This window comes from Mus caroli, chromosome 4 (assembly GCF_900094665.2).
Source record: "Mus caroli chromosome 4, CAROLI_EIJ_v1.1, whole genome shotgun sequence".
NCBI classification, from domain to species: domain Eukaryota; kingdom Metazoa; phylum Chordata; class Mammalia; order Rodentia; family Muridae; genus Mus; species Mus caroli.
This window is the reverse complement of record NC_034573.1, coordinates 88,986,720-88,999,533: the sequence shown is the minus strand read 5'-3', so window position 1 is coordinate 88,999,533 and position 12,814 is coordinate 88,986,720.

Below are 12,814 nucleotides of genomic sequence, written 5' to 3'. Positions count from 1 at the left end.
GGAAACAACACCCTTCACAATAGTCACAAATAATATAAAATACCTTGGTGTGACTCTAACTAAGGAAGTGAAAGATCTGTATGATAAGAACTTCAAGTCACTGAAGAAAGAAATCCATCTGCTTCTTACGACTATTTTATTTCCCCTTTCGAAGTGAGATTTGGGCATCCTTGCTTGTGCCTTCTTTCTTCTTTAGGTTCTTTGGGTCTGAGGAGCATAGCATGGTACCTGTACTTCCTAGTTAAAATCTAAATATGAGTGAATACATATTATGCATGTCCTTTGGGGACTGAGTTACCTTAGTCAGAATGATATTCTCAAGTTATATCCACTTGCCTCCAAAATTCATGAAGTCTTTGTTTTTAATAGCTAAAAAGTATTCCATTATGTAAATGTACCATATAATCTTTACCAATTCTTCAGTTGAGGGACACCTAGATTGTTTCCAGTTTCTGGCTATTATGAATAAATCTGCTATGAACATCAACAAAAAATACAAATCCTGGCCAGGCATGGTGGCATATGCCTTTAATCCCAGCACTTGAGAGTCAGAGGCAGGTGGATTTCTGAGTTCGAGGCCTGCCTGGTCTACAAAGTGAATTCCAGGACAGCCAGGGCTATACAGAGAAACCCTGTCTTGAAAAAACCAAAACAAACAAACAACAACAAAAAAAAAACAAACAAACGAAAGAAATACAAATCCTTAGCCAAACTAACCCAAAGACAGAGAGACAGTATCCAAATAAACAAAATCAGAAATGAAAAGGAAGACATAACATCAGACACTGAAAAATTGAAAGAATCATTATGTTTTACTTCAGAAGCCTATACTCCACAAAATTGGAAAATATTAATGAAATGGATGATTTTCTAGACAGATACCACTTACAAAATTAAATAAATATCAGGTAAACTATTTAAACAGCCTTATTGCCCCTAAAGAAATAGAAGCAGTCATTAAAAGTCTCCCAACCAATAAAAGACTAGGGTCAAATTGTTTTAGTGCAGAATTTTACCAAAGTTTCAAATAAGACCTAATACCAATAAATTCTCAAACTACTCTACAAAATCAAAACAGAAAGAATACTGACAAACTCATACTATGATGCTGTTCAGTCACCCTGATACCTAAACTACACAAAGACTCAAAAAAGAAGAATTTCAGACTGATTTCTCTTAAGAACATTGATGTGAAAATACTCAATAAAATACTTGCAAACCGAATTTAGGAAAACATCTGAAGATAAGATCAAGTAGGCTTCATCCCAGAGATGCAGGAATGGTTCAACATATTAAAATACATCAACACAATCCACCATATTAACAAAACTGAAAGAAAAATCACATGATTATCTCACTAGACTCTGAAAAGGATAAACAACTCCAGTGAATTATCTTGATATAAAATTAAGTCAAACAAATCAGTGGCCTTTCTCTACACAAAGGATAAACAGGCCGAGAAAGAAATTAGGGAAACAACACCCTTCACAATAGTCACAAATAATGTAAAATATTTTGGTGTGACTCTATTTAAGCAAGTGAAAGATCTGTATGATAAAATTCTTCAAGTTTCTGAAGAAAGAAATTGAAAAAGATCTCAGAAGATGGAATGATCCATGTTCATGGATTGATAGGATTAAGATAGTAAAAATGGCTATCATACCAAAAGCAATCTACAGATTAAATGCAATCCCCTATTGCATATGCCAGCAAGATTTTGCTGACAGGACCCTGACATAGCTCCCTCTTGTGAGCCTATGCTAATGCCTTGCAAATACAGAAGTGGATGCTCACAGTCATCTATTGCATGGAACACAGGGCCCCTAATGAAGGAGCTAGAGATAGTACCCAAGGAGTTAAAGGGGTCTGCAACCCTATAGGAGGAACAACAATATGAACTAACCAGTACCCCCCAGAGCTGTGTCTCTAGTTGCGTATGTAGCATAGGATGGCCTAGTCAGCCATCAATGGGAGGAGAGGCCCTTGGTATTGCGAAGATCATATGCCTCAGTACAGGGGAATGCCAGGGCAAGGAAGCGCCAGTGGGTGGGTTGGGAAGCAGGGTGGGAGGAGGGTATAGAGGGCTTTGGAGATAGCATTTGAAATGTAAATGAAGAAAATAGCTAATAAAAAACATTTAAAAATCCAACTCAATTCTTCATAGAGTTAGAAATGAAAATTTGCAAATTCATCTGGAATAACAAAAAAATCTAGGATAACAAAAACTATTCTCAAGAATTGAAGAACCTCTGGTGGTATCACCATCCCTGGCCTCAAGCTGACAGAACAATTGTGATAAAAACCGTATGGTACTAGTTCAAAGACAGGCAGGTAGATCAATGGAATAGAATTGAAAACCCAGAAATGAACCCACACATCTTTGGTCACTTGATCTTTGACAAAGGAGCTAAAACCATCCAGTGGAAAGAAGACAGCCTTTCCAACAAATGGTGCTGGCACAACTGGTGGTTATCATGGAGAAGAATTCAAATTGATCCATTCTTATCTCCCTGTACAAAGCTCAAGTCTAAGTGGATCAAGGAACTCCACATAAAACCAGAGACACTGAAACTTATAGAGGATAAAGTGGGGAAGAACCCTGAAGATATGAGCACAGGGGGAAAATTCGTGAACAGAACACCAATGGCTTGTGCTGTAAGATCAAGAATGGTGTTCTGTTCAGGAAATTGTCTCCTGTGGCAATAAGCTCAAAACTATTCCCCACTTTCTCTATTAGGTTCAGTATTTCTCGTTTTATGTTGAAGTCTTTGATTGACTTGGAGTTTGTTTAGGATGATGACTATGGATCTATTTGCATTCTTATACATGATGACATCCAGCTAGACCAGCATCATTTGTTGAAAATGCCTTAGTTTTCTATTGAATAATTCTGGTTTCCTTATCAAAATAAGGTATCTGTACATGGGTAGATTTACATCTGAGTCTCTGATTGGATTTCATTGGTTTGCCTGTTTTTAATGCCAATATCATGCAGTTATTTACAGCTCTGTAGTAGAGCTTAAAATTATGGATGATGATAATGATGGAAATTCTTTTATTACATAAAAATTTTTAGCATTTTAGATATTTTTGCTTTTCAATATGACATTAAACATTGTTCTTTCAAGGTCTATAAATAATTGTGTGGGGAGTCTCTATCATGCAATTTAAACTTTTCTATTTTGTTTTTACATCTAGATGGAAAGTGAGGTAGCTATTTGCCATGGTTAAAGCAATCATTGACTGGTACAAATTGAGGTTCACTTCACGAGAGTGAGCCCATGCCTGACACTGCCTGGATAGCTACTGAACAAAGGCTAGATAGTCTAGAGACATAAGATAAAACCAAACATGGCTGGGAAAAATAAGAAGTCAATGTAATAATTCCTAGTGATGTTCTGCTATATTCATAGATTGGTGCCTAGCCCAATCACCATCAGAGTGGCTTTGTCCAGCAACTGATTGGAACAGACATTAGATGAAGGTTGTGGAAAGTGGGGGTTAGGGTTAGGGTTTTAGAGGAGTTAAAAGCACAGCAAGTTCCCAGACCACAGAATCAACTAACCAGAGCTCATAAGGGCTCACAGAGATCGAAGGGACAATCACTGAGCCAATATACGTCTGAGCTAGGTCAGAAGCATATATTCTACAGTAGATTTTGTTCTTGTGGAACTCTTAAGAGTGGAAATGAGTGTACCTCTGACTCTTTTGTCCACTCTTGGAACCCCTTTCTTCTTACTGGGTTGCCTTATCCAGCCTTGATATGAGGATTTGTGCCTAGTCTTACTGTAACTGGCTATGCTGTGTTCAGTTGATATTCCTGGTAGGCTTTTTTTGAACAGAAACGAAGGAGTAGTGGATCTGGGGGAGGAAGTAGAGATGATGGGAGAAATGAAATTGAGGGAAGGAAAATTGTGATTGGGATGTAATGTATGATAGAAGAATTAAAACAAACATGTAGTCAGTATAGAATGTAAGCTCAAGTTGAGAATCAGGCCCAGATTTTAATACTAATTTTGTCACTGTGCCTGCTGCTTAAGTCACTTGAGATCTCTGAGGCTGATCATAATCCAGACACTAAGGATCACAGTGAGAAGCAACCTGATAAGATAGTTAGGACAAAATTGTTAAAGGGATATAAGGTGCCTTGAAAAAAAAAATCATGGAACTTGATAGATATTCAGGCATCTGTGCTTACTGTGGTAATCAGCCAGGCTCATTAAGGTAGAATTTGTAACAGCAGCACAACCTACACCAGAAAAGGACTGAGCCCTTCAATGCTGGGGAGATCAACCAACTTTATGAATAAAAGAGCTTCAAAAACTTCTGCCAGCATTTAAGGCACACGCTATTATGAACTATTAGGCATTCTGCTTCACCATCATAGTCAGAACATGAAAAGCAAAGTCACATCTACAGGGAAGCTAGGCTGTCAGGAAGTAGAGTGGCAAAAAGGCAATGTCCCTTCCAAAGCTCTCTGCTTCGAGCTGTGAAATGAATAACTCGCATGTAAACAGAGTCATGATCTGTGTCATGGCTAAAGGCCAGAGTAGTGACTCCTGACTGGAGCATGTCGTTGCTTAGATGATCTTAGGACTCCCATTTAAAATTTTCTTGAATTTCTCTTGCATAACAATTAACTCAGTCCCCTCTTTCAAAGTTTGGGTAGAGCAACAGCACAACTTTGTATAAATCATCCGACAATGCTGACACACACCTTTAAAGCATATGATGCTGTGCTATGCTAAAGCCAAGCAAACCACTGAAGATTATTCTTCAAATTCAGGGATAGGGCAGAAATAGAGTGTAATGCTTTCCTTTCATTCACAAATCCCAGAATTTGCTCCCTAGAACCACTATACCACCAGAAATGACAGCGTACAGCAGATAAAGTTGAGAAGGTCAGAATTTCAAGATCTCAGCTACACACAAGCCTTGAACTGAGTATGTGACACATGAGACTGTCTCAAAGACAAGCCCACACACATGCAAGGGTGCACACACACACACACATACACACACACACACACACTGATAAAAACCTGGCCTAACTCCATAGATTGTAACAATGCTCCTTTATTATTGGCATGTTTTAGTATAGTTATTCAAGAAGTAGAAATCGGAAAGATAAAAGCAGAATCTCTACCTATCACTGGGGTGGAAATGGGGATTTTTCACTTGACTTTTAAAGACTCTAAACTATACTTGCTTCAAAATGAAAAATTTTAAAAAGAAAATCAGAGAAATGCTGAATGTTAATTAGGGAAGATACAAAGTTCAGCAAGACACTAGATCAGAAACCAAACCAAAGAGAGAGTCAAAACACAAGTCAGAGATACAAGAGGAAACCCACAGGCATCCAAAGACAGTGAAATGAAGCACATGTAAAATCACCCCTTACAGCCTAAACATATCTCGACTGGTTTCTACTCTATTGAGAACAAATATAACAGAGCCAAGCCAGGCCAATGATTACAGGAGAAGCAAGCACAGAGGAGCATGTAAAAAGAAAGAGATGGGGCACTATATAATGAATGGGGGAGAAGACAGAACAGCATCCAGGGAAACCATACCAAACATGGATCAGTCATTGCAATGTGTGTGGTTTTACATTTGTCCTGGGGCTTGCCCCGAGCAAGCTTGAATAGCATATTTAGCTTTCTTGCAGAGTAGAGATCATTTTCTTATTTATTCAATCTACAGAAAGGTTAATTATGCTTATGACTGTGGTTGGAAAACAATTCTTAGAAAATGCTTGGGTAACAACAGGTTGGCAGTGTATGGAAACCATCTGCTTCCCACAAATGTTAAGGTAAACTTTCAAACTTGTGGGGTTAGCAGTTACAGATTGTAGAGTAGTTTAGTGGAGTGCAAATACATGCTGTGTTGATGTCGACTTTCTGACTTTTGACATCAAGCCTAAAAGATGAACCATGTTATAAGAGTGGTCTCTGGGCATATCAAAACTTTAAGTCATCTTTGCTTGCACATATTAAGGGTAACAGAACAAGAACATTACACAAGGGAATAGAGTATTTATACTGAATGTCTTCTAAGTAAATTAAGCTGCTCTGGTTTGCTCTTACCCTGACCTACTAATGGGAACAGGATCATAGAGGGAGGATTTGTTTCTTATAAAAATATTCAGTTTATTCTACAAAAGAACATAAAATGCTGCTCCCCTGACCCCATGGTGTGAGCTGCTCTCAAGGGCTGCAATTGCCTTGGTACCAGCTGCTTCATCATAGATCTGTCCTCTCCTCCTCCCTGAACTGCAAGGATTCTTATCTCCCCACCTCCACTTGGGAGGGTGGAGAGAAATGGAAATGGCTAATGTTCTCCAGGCTTAGCAAATGCTGCAAGGGAAGCTAATCCATCATTTTAGGGTGCTTCTCAAGGAGACAAATTTCTGTGAAAATCACCAGCTGAAACTTAGAGGGAGCAGTTTAAGTATAGAGAAATTCAGAATTATGAATGTCAGTGAGGAGTGGACAGAAGTCATATTTGCTAATGAAAGTGAAAATAGAATTAGTCCCTTGTATTTCCAGCTTGCATAGCAACATCTTATTTTGCATAGACTCTGGATGCTTATGGCATGTACATACTGAAGAATGCCTGTTAAGATATCTGTGCTACATCAGCACAAACCCAGGAACTGAGTTTATTGGGGCAGTGAGGAAAGAAAAAAGACAGACAGAGGAACACAAAGACAAAACCTGGAGTTGGGTGCACTGGTCCCTCTGATGGAAAAACCACAGCACCCCAGGTGTTCAGCATGTTTATTATATAAGGGTTACTGTGTAGAGGTGAATGAGGAGGCAGGATTTAGGGTATACAGATGAACAAGGAAGCAGCGTTTATGATAAACAGCTGGATCAAGGAGAGCTATTTAGCTAGTCTTAGTAGGAGCAGTTTCTGCAGGAGAGAAGTTTTCAGGTTGTAAATATTTTGGGGAAGAAAGTAATGGTGTACATTTTCTTCACACATTATCAACATCCACACCTGGACCAGAAGGGAAGACTTTGACATTTCTGTCTGGGCGTAAGGCTAGGGTCCTTGTCATGGCCAAGGCAATGTCAGAAGCACACATACACTCCCTCTGGATGCATTTTACATCCACATTGGTTAAAGTTTTAGGTAATCCTAGATCTGTATGTGATTAACTCTTTCTACACAGCATCCTCATCATACCTGAGTAGTTTTGATTCTTGTAGTAAAGGCTGGACATATAGGAAAACAACCATGCTACTCATCTTAGTTTATATAGATGAAGATTATATAGGGATGGTTATAAATAATGGCTCAAAGAGGAAATTATATTCAAATTAGAATGTAATAGGTTAAAAGCCCAGAACACATAATCATAAATTTATTTGAGTAAAGACTACAGATAAGATTCTATATACACAAAATTGTGCCAGGCACTTAAACTCTTCAAATATTAAGTTCCTATAATTTAAAATTCAAAAGATCACTGGACTATGATTCACAGAGAATTTCTATAAAGGAGAGATGGCTATCAACCTAGAAGGCAACCTAGTATTCCTGTCTTTTGTCAAGTAGAATTTTGGTTATTCATTTTCACTGTGACCATGTGATCCTTCTTCCCAGTCTAAGAGGTTTTGCCTGACAAGTGTGCAAACCAAATATTTCTTCTGGCAGAATGGAGTTTGGACATGGATATGTGACTAATTTCTGGGAAGAGGCTAGTATATGTTGGAACCTTTGGAGAAAAGAGGCCTCTAGAGAAGTAGATATTTCACTCTTAATAGAGCTTCATTAGATAAACTTCCATCCCACAGTATTGTGTCAGCAAAATGCAATACCTAACATACCACAGTCATGTAAGCATTTCAAAGATGTGATGAACAATGTTCTCGGGAAGATGAAATCATTTAAAAATACCATAAGTTATCATAAATGTTATCTGACAAATTATGACCCACACCAGGTACATCAAGACCTAGAGGTAGATGACTCTTTTATAGTTGTCAGACATGAACTCTAAGAAACTGTGGTTATGATGCTTTAAACAAGCCAAGAGTAAAATAAATAAGGAATGTTATCAGAGTACTAGAACATGAAAAAAATTAAAAGGAATATCTACAACTCAATATGCAAAATCTACATTAAAAGTTTGAAATCTAACATCATGTACCATTGATCTCAACACTTGGGAAATTAAGCCAGCAGTCCTGCTCTCAATTCAAGGCCAAGGTTGTCTAACAGTGATTTCTAGGCAAAATGTTGAAACTAAATTTGATATGGGACAACATTCTGTACCTATAATACTTTCTGTTGACCTATTTCAAAGTTATACAAACTAGACACAAAAGAAAATATTTACATCTGCTTCTGGTCCATTGCACTCTTCTGATGGTGTCAAATGGTTTATATTAATAAATGCAAAAATAACTTCTTTTACACGACTAAATATTCTTTTTAGAATTATTTATTATTTATTTGTATACTCTTGCGTTCTTTCTATTTTACTGTTTATGTCAAGCAATATAAGACATTCATATTATATTCCACAAAATGTTTTTTTAAGATAACATCTTACAAGATAATATTCAAGTTTATCTACTTATGAATCTTCTACTCTCTTCAATTTTACTATGTTTTCCCCTCTTTTTCTTAGTTGAGGAAAGATTTATTTGACTCAGTTAAAAGTGGAAGAGGCATTACATGGACTATTGTTCTCTGTATTTGACCTTTTCTTGATTTCTCTCTCAATTTGTTGCAGAAAGAAGCTTCACTCACTTATCTGTAAATGGATGGATACATTTTTAGAAACAAGGTTCTAAAAATATGCTGTTTTTAGAAAAGTGGAAGTTGTAGGCTCTCCTCTAGGGTTGAGGAATTTGCCAACAGTAGTTGGCTAGATTTATAGTACCAGGCATGAACACCCTCGTACTGAGTAAAACTTAAGTCCAAGAGGGAGGAATGATTGTAAGAGCCAGAGGCCCCAGTCCTCTATTTAAAACTAGTGTGTTCTATATATGTCAGGGAAGCTAGAACCATGAAATCATAAAAATATGATTGCCTAAACAAAACTTGAACACTAACACTAATTACTATGAAAGTCTAGTTTAATGAGTTGTTGGCTATAAGAATACATCATGTATGCTTAGTCCTGCTGCAACTGGATCCCTGGGCTAGAGGTACCTGAGGGGAATTCCCTTTGTCTGAGGAGAAGTGGAAGGAGGAATGGGGAGGGATTTGTAAGAGTAGTACCAGGAGGAGAGGAGGGAATGGGCCTCAATCAGGATGTAAAATTAATTAATTAATTAACTAACTAATTAATGAAGCAAAAGAACACCTTATAGTGGCTTTCATCTCTTGCTTTTGCTCTTTTGTTGACTTCGTTCTTCTCTTCTATAAACCATCTTCTTAAAACCTACCATTCTGACTGTTCCATACCCCATTCCTCCTCCCCCATCTCCTCAAGGGTCTCCCCATGCCCCCTACCCCTACCCCACCTGACATCCCCACTCCCTGGGGCCTCAAGTCTCTTGAGGGTTAGGTGCATCTTCTCTGACTGAGTACAGACCCTGCAGTCCTCTACTGTATATGTGTTGAGGGCCTCATATCAGCTGGTACATGCTGCCTGGTTGGTGGCTCAGTGTCTGAGAGATCTTGGGGGGTTCAGGCTAGTTGAGACTGCTTATAGGGTTGCCATCCTTCTCAGCTGCTTCCAGTGTTTTACAAATTTAACCACCAAGGTCAGCAGCTTCTGACTATTGGTTGGGTGTAAATATCTCCATCTGACTATTTCAACTAGGGTGATAAAGTCTGGACTGTAAAAAAAGATTAAAAAATAAAATAAAAACTTACCATTCTGGCCAATATCCCTTCAGACCCCAAAGTCCCTCCTTTCTTGGTTCATTTAAATGCCACTGAATTTAGTGGTAAGTCTTTCATCCTGCACCTATCACAGAGTCATTTAATAAGACTGGAATGAAAGGATTACTGTTCCTGGTTGGGCCTGGCTATGCTCCTTATCATGACACATGAAGATACATGATATACCTTTGTAGCTCCATCAGAAACTATGACTTGTGTTCTAGGGAGAGGCAATTCTCAAGAGCAGACATTTTAGATAAAAGCATGATGGACACCTGAAATTTGATTATGGAATTCAGTATACTTTAGGTCAAGATTCATGGATTTCTACAGACAATTCACTGAATCTAGCGGTCAACTGGTCTAAATATTCCTATATTCTGTTCTTCATTTTCTTCAATATTAAATAAGGTACTCATTTGGCTCTTGTAACCAAATAGATGAGAACTTCCAAGATGCTTAGAACTGCTCTGTACGCACTGGAAAGTGTTAATTATACTAGCCCTCATCTCTAAGCTTTGAGAATCTAAAGACAAAGAAGCTATGGTTTACCCTTGGCCACATATTTTAACTCACCAACTTAGAGATTCTAATAAGCACAAGGGCCTAGAGTCCCAGTAACATCCTATAAACTCTGGGAATTATGCATGTGACTTATCAAGGATGACGTTGGGTCCTCAGAGAGATGAAGGCTCACTTTTCTTTGTGCTTAGGGACAATGGAATGATAATCAGAATATTTTGTACTGCATGGTGCTTTTGGTTTTCAAAATGTTTCCCATCAATTACATCATTTTACTTTTAAATATCCCTATGAGTCAGGGAAGACATTATCACCATTAGTTGTTGTTCTTATTATTGATTTTTTTTTCAAAAAGGTTCTCCTTGTTATGAGGAAATATAGTCATTCCCATTTTTAAACTGTTTCAATACATTTCTCAATAAATCCTGGTGGCTAGATTTCTCTGACAAAAGGGCTTTATCCAAATTAGAAATGACAATATTCTTTGACAAATGCACAGCAATATGGCTTAGGCAAAAAGCCACTTGAGCAAGAAAGCTGGAAAATAATTTTTTGCATGCAAACAAATGAATTACAAAAAAAATTCATTACAAAATCCTCACTTCCTAGTTCTAAACTTTTGCAGTAGTTAAAGTCACAAGGACGAAGGCTCTGTGAACTAGCTAACTCCACAAGTTAGCATCTGTTCTCATAGATCCTAGGCAGCTGCCAAATAAATATGCTTGTCAGTATAAACAGAGCCAATAGAGCGCACAGGCCTCATGGAATCTGGAAATCTGTGGCACTGCTCTGGCTGCATGAAAACAAGGTCTTATACAGATGGTCTCTGTGGGCCCAAAGGGAGAGAACTGGGTAAACTCTGAAGTCTCAGACTCTACCACTAGCTCACCACCATCTCCATTTAGAAAGTCACATGCCCTCACATGCCCAATAGCTCTGCAGAGTCAAAAGACAATGGATTCTAAGAGGAAGATGCATGGGAGTGAACTGTATGGAAATGCACAGTTAATTTTTCTACATTATTAGAATAGCTTGTATTAAAGATTTTTAAGTCATGCCAAATATGTAAAAAGACCTTATATATCACCTGGTACATAGCAGCACGTTTGTAATTATTATTAATGCAAAATAAACAATTATGTGTATATATCTTACAGATAAAAATGCATAGCTAATATACATAATTATAATATATGCATGCATATGTTAAGAGGATAGTTCTTAAAAATAAGTACAAGTATATAATATATAATGTGCCTCAAATATTATATACTGCATGTTATTTATGCTTCTTGAATAAATTTACCCTATTTAAAATGAGAAGCACTCTGTGAAGGGAAGAGATAGGATCATTCTCTCCTATCACACAGGTTAATTAAGGGTCATTTGTGTAACACCCAGTAATATAGCAGGTGTATTTTCTGGCCTGAGCATAATGAAAAGCAAAGGACTGATCCTTCATTGGGAAAGTACCTAGACAAGGCATTATGGTAACATGCAGGAGGCTCCATTCAACCTAGACTCAACCAACTTTTGCCAGGTTATGAAGTCAGAGGACCACATAAAGACAACAGATCTATTGAAGGTAAAAGACAAGCCTGGGCCAAATCTAGGGAACTGACTGCAGGGCACAAAATCCTCAGCTGCCAGGATAATGTAAGTAGCCCCCATGTGCTGAAGGTACGAATGGAACACAAGCAGCTCACAAGGTGTGGATAGAGCTTTCTCTGAAGCGTAGTCTTTTTCGAAGATGACCACTGTGCACAAGCCTAAAATAAGAGCAGAGCAGGCTTGGCCACTCACCAGCTTCAGAGGCAATGAGTGGTGAATGGGTCCAAATGAATAGATTCCACAGCCGAACACCGTTTTGTGGGAAGTCTGACTTCACCAGCTGGCAGCCCACTCAACAGTGGTATTTCTTGGCAGGTCACTAAATCCCCAGGTCTCTGTCGCAGCATTGATGTATTGGGGCAGTCATAAACCAACACAGTCTTTTTGTTTTCTTTTCTTCTTAATTTTTAATTGCCTAAAACATAGTTTCATCATGATACTTTCATAGATGGACATTATATCCTTTGTTCATACCCTTCTCATTACCCCTTCCCTCCCACCGGTATCCTTCCATTTCCCATGTGGTCTCTTTTCTTCTTTCATGTCATTTTTGTTTGTTTGTTTGTTTGTTTGTTTTGTTTTGTTTTGTTTTTCGAGACAGGTTTCTCTGTGTAGCCCTGACTGTCCTGGAACTCACTTTGTAGACCAGGCTGGTCTCGAACTCAGAAATCCACCTGCCTCTGCCTCCCTAGTACTGGGATTAAAGGCGTGGCCTCCATGCCTGCCCCTCCTTTTTTTTTAAATTTAGATTCTGCATATGAAAGAAAATATGATGTTTGCCTGTCTGTGTCAGGTTTTTTCTTTCTTTTTTTTTAATATTTTTATTACATATTTT